The sequence below is a fragment of the Durio zibethinus genome, unplaced genomic scaffold (genome assembly GCF_047325235.1).
Source record: "Durio zibethinus cultivar Kanyao isolate XHJ-2024 unplaced genomic scaffold, ASM4732523v1 HiC_scaffold_389, whole genome shotgun sequence".
NCBI lineage: Eukaryota > Viridiplantae > Streptophyta > Magnoliopsida > Malvales > Malvaceae > Durio > Durio zibethinus.
Window position 1 is genome coordinate 22501 of NW_028323012.1, and position 5000 is coordinate 27500.

The following is a 5000-nucleotide window of genomic DNA, read 5'->3' on the forward strand; positions in this document are numbered from 1 at the left end:
GCCTCGACCACCATCGGCACACGCTGGGCCCTGGTGCGGGCGCTTGCCTCGACTACCATCGGCACACGCTCGGCCCTAGTGCGGTCGGTTGCCTCGAGAACCATTGGCACACGCTGGGCCCTGGTGCGGCAGGTTGCCTCGAGCACCATCGGCACACGCTGGGCCCTGGTGCGGGCGGTTGCCTCGACCACCATCGGCACACGCTGGGCCCTGGTGCGGGCGGTTGCCTCGACCACCATCGGCACACGCTGGGCCCTGGTGCGGGCGCTTGCCTCGAGCACCATCGGCACACGCTGGGCCCTGGTGCGGGAGCTTGCCTCGAGCACCATCGGCACACGCTGGGCCCTGGTGCGGCAAGTTGCCTCGAGCACCATCGGCACACGCTGGGCCCTGGTGCGGGCGGTTGCCTCGACCACCATCGGCACACGCTGGGCCCTGGTGCGGGCGGTTGCCTCGACCACCATCGACACACGCTGGGCCCTGGTGCGGCAGGTTGCTAGGCGGTTGCCTCGAGCACCATCGGCACACGCTGGGCCCTGGTGCGGCGGTTGCCTCGACCACCATCGGCACACGCTGGGCCCTGGTGCGGCAGGTTGCTGGGCGGTTGCCTCGAGCACCATCGGCACACGCTGGGCCCTGGTGCCGGCGGTTGCCTCGAGCACCGTCGGCACACGCTGGGCCCTGGTGCGGGCGCTTGCCTCGAGCACCTTCGGCACACGCTGGGTGCTGGTGCGATCGGTTGCCTCGACCACCTTCGGCACACGCTGGGCCCTGGTGCGGGCGGGTGCCTCGACCACCATCGGCACACCCCAGGGCCCTGATGCGGAAGGTTGCCTCGACCTCCATCGGCACACGCTGGGCCCTGGTGCGGGCGGTTGCCTCGATCACCATCGGCACACGCTGGGCATAGGTACGGAAGGTTGCCTCGAGCACCATCGGCACACGCTGGGCCCTGGTGCGGCAGGTTTCCTCGAGCACCATCGGCACACGCTGGGCCCTGGTGCGGCAGGTTGCCTCGAGCACCATCGGCACACGCTGGGCCCTGGTGCGGGCGGTTGCCTCGAGCACCATCGGCACACGCTGGGCCCTGGTGCGGGCGCTTGCCTCGAGCACCATCGACACACGCTGGGCCCTGGTGCGTGAGCTTGCCTCGAGCACCATCGGCACACGCTGGGCCCTGGTGCGGCAAGTTGCCTCGAGCACCATCGGCACACGCTGGGCCCTGGTGCGGTCAGTTGCCTCGAGCACCATCGGCACACGCTGGGCCCTGGTGCGGGCGGTTGCCTCGACCACCATCGGCACACGCTGGGCCCTGGTGCGGGCGCTTGCCTCGAGCACCATCGACACACGCTGGGCCCTGGTGCGTGAGCTTGCCTCGAGCACCATCGGCACACGCTGGGCCCTGGTGCGGCAAGTTGCCTCGAGCACCATCGGCACACGCTGGGCCCTGGTGCGGTCAGTTGCCTCGAGCACCATCGGCACACGCTGGGCCCTGGTGCGGGCGGTTGCCTCGACCACCATCGGCACACGCTGGGCCCTGGTGCGGGCGGTTGCCTCGACCACCATCGGCACACGCTGGGCCCTGGTGCGACAGGTTGCTGGGCGGTTGCCTCGACCACCATCGGCAGACGCTGGGCCCTGGTGCGACAGGTTGCTGGGCGGTTGCCTCGAGCACCATCGGCACACGCTGGGCCCTGGTGCGGTCGGTTGCCTCGAGCACCATCGGCACACGCTAGGCCCTGGTGCCGGCGGTTGCCTCGATCACCATCGGCACAAGCTGGGCCCTGGTGCGACAGGTTGCCTCGAGCACCATCGGCACACGCTCGGCCCTGGTGCGGGCGGTTGCCTCGACCACCATCGGCACACGCTGGGCCCTGGTGCGAGCGCTTACCTCGAGCACCATCGGCACACGCTGGGCGCTGGTGCGGTCGGTTGCCTCGAGCACCATCGGCACACGCTGGGCCCTGGTGCGGGCGGTTGCCTCGACCACCATCGGCACACGCTGGGCCCTGGTGCGGGCGCTTGCCTCGACCACCATCGGCACACGCTGGGCCCTGGTGCGGGCGGTTGCCTCGACCACCATCGGCACACGCTGGGCCCTGGTGCGGGCGGTTGCCTCGACCACCATCGGCGCACGCTGGGCCCTGGTGCGGGCGCTTGCCTCGAGCACCATCGGCACACGCTGGGCCCTGGTGCGGGAGCTTGCCTCGAGCACCATCGGCACACGCTGGGCCCTGGTGCGGCAAGTTGCCTCGAGCACCATCGGCACACGCTGGGCCCTGGTGCGGTCGGTTGCCTCGAGCACCATCGGCACACGCTGGGCCCTGGTGCGGGCGGTTGCCTCGAGCACCATCGGCACACGCTGGGCCCTGGTGCGGCAGGTTGCCTCGACCACCATCGGCACACGCTGGGCCCTGGTGCGGGCGGGTGCCTCGACCACCATCGGCACACCCCAGGGCCCTGGTGCGGAAGGTTGCCTCGACAACCATCGGCACACGCTAGGCCCTGGTGCGGGCGGTTGCCTCGATCACCATCGGCACACGCTGGGCCCTGGTGCGAAAGGTTGCCCCGAGCACCATCGGCACACGCTGGGCCCTCATGCGGCAGGTTTCCTCGAGCACCATCGGCACACGCTGGGCCCTGGTGCGGCAGGTTGCCTCGACCACCATCGGCACACGCTGGGCCCTGGTGCGGGCGGTTGCCTCGAGCACCATCGGCACACGCTGGGCCCTGGTGCGGGCGGTTGCCTCGAGCACCATCGGCACACGCTGGGCCCTGGTGGGTTTAGGCACATCTTCAAATTTCTGCCGTGCCAATGCCATTTTTATGGCTTGTAAATTCATACAATGGTCCCCTAAGCCTTCAGGTGAAGTTTCGTTGGAAGATGACTCGTTTTCTATTTTTCACGATTTTCGAAACTTTTTGCTGTTCGGGATTTTTTTAAATTTTTTTATAAGGACTTTTGGCCCCAAATTTTGTAGGCATGATCCATCTATTTTTGTTGGCATGCACAAAAAAATTCAGCTAAAAACTCGAAGTGGAGAAGATTTTGTGACCGTTTGAAAAAAGTGTCCTCATTTCGGACACTTTAACGGCTACTGGTAGCAAACCTGTAAAATCTCAAATGCTCTTTAAGGGGGTGTGAATTCTCAGAGGTTTGATGAGGGATAGGGGGCCAACACAAGGCCAAGTACCAGCACCCATCGCACAACATGTGCGCACACCCCCCGGCCCCCCTCCCAATCGCCGGAACCCCAATGCCGCCGGTCAGGTTCTCCGGCGGTACTCCGACGATGCTCCGACGATGCTCCGGCGATGCTGTCCCGAGTGAAAAAAATGCGGCACCAGCACATGCTGGAGCCAAGCATGTGCACCGTGGCTCAAAATCGAACTTCGGCCAAGGCCTCGACCATCAATGGCACATGATGACGCATGGTGATGGCACATGCATCGACCATCATCGGCATAGGCTGCCCTTCGGTACGGGCACTTGCCTCGACCTCCATGGGCACAAGCTGGGCCCTGGTGTGGGTTGTTGCCTCGATCACAATTGGCACATGCTGAGCCTTGGTGCGGGCGGTTGCCTCGAGCACCATCGGCAAACCCTGGGCCCTGGTGCGGCCGGTTGCCCCGATATCCATCGGCACACGCTGGGCCCTGGAGGGGGCGGTTGCCCCGACCACGGGCGGTTGCCCCGAACACCATCGGCACAAGCCGGCCCTTGGTGCGGGCTCTTGGCTCGACCACCATCGGCACACGCTGGGCCCTGGTACGGGCGGTTGCCTCGAACACCATCGGCACACGCCGGCCCTTGGTGCGGCCGGTTGCCTCGACCACCATCGGCACACGCTCGGCCTTGGTGAGGGCGCTTGCCTCGACCACCATCGGCACACGCTGGGCCCTGGTGCGGGCGCTTGCCTCGACCACCATCGGCACACGCTCGGCCTTGGTGCGGGCGCTTGCCTCGACCACCATCGGCACACGCTGTGCCCTGGTGCGGGCGCTTGCCTCGACCACCATCGGCACACGCTGGGCCCTGGTGCTGACGGTTGCCTCGACCACCATCGACACACGCTGGGCCCCGGTGCGGGCGGTTGCCTCGAACACCATCGGCACAAGCCGGCCCTTGGTGCGGGCGCTTGCCTCGACCACCATCGGCACACGCTGTGCCCTGGTGCGGGCGCTTGCCTCGACCACCATCGGCACACGCTGGGCCCTGGTGCTGACGGTTGCCTCGACCACCATCGACACACGCTGGGCCCCGGTGCGGGCGGTTGCCTCGAACACCATCGGCACAAGCCGGCCCTTGGTGCGGGCGGTTGCCTCGAGCACCATCGGCACACGCTGGGTCCTGGTGCGGGCGGTTGCCTCGACCACCATCGGCACACGCTGGGCCCTGGTGCGGACGGTTGCCTCGAGCACCATGGGCACACGCTGGCCCTTAGTGCGGGCTCTTGCCTCGACCACCATCAGCAGAAGATGGCCCCTACGTCGAACACCATCGATACATGCCGGGCCTTGGTGTGGGCACATGCCTCGAGCTGGTGCGGGCGGTTGCCTCGACCACCATCGGCTCGCGTTGGCCCTTGTTGCGGGCACATGCCTCGACCACCATCGGCACCTGCGCGCCCTCGTTGTGGGATTTGCTTGTTTGGAAAAAGTGTCCCCGTTTCAGACATTTTAACATCTACTGGTAGCATATCTATAAAATCTCTAATGCTCTTTAGGGGGTGGTGGTCCGGCACCCCCTCTCCCCCCCCCACGGGGGGAGTAGGTGTGCGCGATGGGCCTCCCATTGCGTGCACCCCGGCCAACGTCCCTCGAACGAAATACAGGGCGTGCATGCCTTCCGGCGATTTTTGTCCGGCGACTGGTTGCTCCGGTGACCGGCAGGCGCCCATGGCCTCGATCTCCAGCCCGTGCACACGGCGGATGCTGCCCTAGACCCCAGACCAAGTCCCTGAATCGGGCAACGGCTCCCTGGGGTGGTGCGAGCAGAA